The 2,056-nt window shown below is 22.8% G+C and overlaps 1 pseudogene; it reads right to left on the bottom strand.

Moving 5' to 3' along the window:
- The window catches only part of LOC111404175, a 5,129-nt pseudogene extending 4,659 nt beyond the window's left edge, over positions 1-470 (bottom strand).
- Between the last annotated feature and the right edge of the window lie 1,586 nt (positions 471-2,056).

Here is a 2,056-nt window from a genome sequence, read left to right as displayed (position 1 = left end):
TATGTGGACTTTCTGATTTTCTAATTACTCTTAATTTTAATAAATCTTTTATATGCATCCTAAAATCTTCCTGATCTTGATTTGTTGCTTCAATATTTTTTGTTTTTATTATATATTCTGGATTTTTTATTTTTAATTCACATAAAATTTTATCTTTTTCCCAATATTTTAATATATTTTCTCCTAAAATTTCTAATTTTTCTAATTTACTTATCATATTTTCTATATCTTGTTCTGTTACTAAAAGATTATAAATTTTTTCCATTTCTACAAATTCTAAACATAGAACACCTTATACAAGTTATAATGATAAAGAAAGAAATTATATAGTTAGAGGAAAAGTTAGACCTTTAGAACCTAAAATAGATTTTCAAACACCACATAAACCACAGTTATTAAATATTACAGCACATGATCCTCAGACTTGGAATAATATTATAGAAGTATGGAAGAATACAATAATAGGACATTATATTAGATTATCAGTCTTTACAACAAGAAAAATTAGTTTTACAAAAGAAAATTTCTGAATTAGAACAAGAAATTATCAATTTAAAAATTTCAAATCCAATTGTCCAGACACAAGCAAGTACTATAGAGCCCAAGAATTCTATAGCTAGTCCAGCTCAAACGGAAGCTGGTAAAGACTTATCAAATCCGTTTATGGTTCTGGGCTTACCAAAAGCTCAACAGACTCAGGGGACTGTTGATTCCCCTACTTTTCAATTTAATCAGACTCAACAGGCTGAAAATCTTGTTACAGAAAATAAAAATTTTTCTGAAGACCAGACAGAATGGGATTTAGAAAAATTCTTAGAAAATCAAGAACCAATTTTAGCTCCTCAAGAAGCTATAACATATAAAGATTTACATGGAAGAACTAGTTTAAGGTTTGGTAATTATAATCACATAAATAGAAATAATGATTCTGAAACAGAATATAATAATAATGAAGAAGAACAAAAACCAGAAGAATTTCTTAATGCAGTAGAAATAGAAATTGAAGATAGAATTTATTATCCTAAAGAATTAGAAATGAATTTATCTCCTACAGAAATTTTAAAATTAGAAGATCATTTGTTTTTAAATAAACAAATAGGAGAAACAGAATATTTATATTATGATAATTTTAAAAATATTAGAGTAGGAATTAATATAGAAGAAATTGATAATATGACAGAAATTGTCTATGTAATATTCTTTCTATAATATTTGTACTTATATTAGAAGTACTATGTCTACCTCTATCATACGGTTCTGAAGATGATCCTACTTCACTAATAGTCCGTGATCTACCAGGAAAATTATTCATACTTTATAAAATGTTGTAGATAATTTTCTAGTTATTTTTTCTTTACCTGTGTTTTTTAAACTTAATTTATCTAAATTATTTATTATATTCTCAATATCTTGATTTGGTTTATTATGTATATTATTTAATTTTTTATTTATATTTTCTATTGCTTCTGTAGTCTTCAGATCTGGAAATTTTTCTTTATCTTCTACTCTAGAAATTTTATTTAAAATTGTTATATTTTGTTCTTTAATAAAATCTAAATTTTCACAAATTTTATTAATATCTTTTTCAATATTAAAGATTCTTTTTCCTAAAGAACTTACTTCTCCAATTAATTTATTAACCTCTTTTATTAAAAGATCCAGTTTAAAAATCTAATCTGAATAATAAAAAGAATCTAATGAAAAATTTGTCTGATAGATAAATAATTATTATCTATATTATCTAATTCAATCCTTACTTTTAAATCTGATATAAATATCTGATCAAAACTATTTATAAAATATTCTTCTCTAAATTCTGAAATTAAAGATCTATATAAAATCTGTTCTTTTAATTCTAAATGTAAATTTTTAGTTACTTGTAATATAGCAAATAAATAATCTATAGATTTATCTTTTTCTAAAGAAACTAATTCTACACCGTATTCAAAAATCTCTTCTATTTCTTTATAAAATGTAAAACTATAGAATATTTTTTCTAAATCTACAAGTAATATTCTAAAAATCATAAAACAAGTAAAAATTTCTAAAAGAAATT

The sequence above is a fragment of the Olea europaea genome, chromosome 1, assembly GCF_002742605.1.
Source record: "Olea europaea var. sylvestris chromosome 1, O_europaea_v1, whole genome shotgun sequence".
Classification (NCBI taxonomy): Eukaryota; Viridiplantae; Streptophyta; class Magnoliopsida; order Lamiales; family Oleaceae; genus Olea; species Olea europaea.
This window is presented reverse-complemented; position numbering and strand designations above follow the sequence as displayed.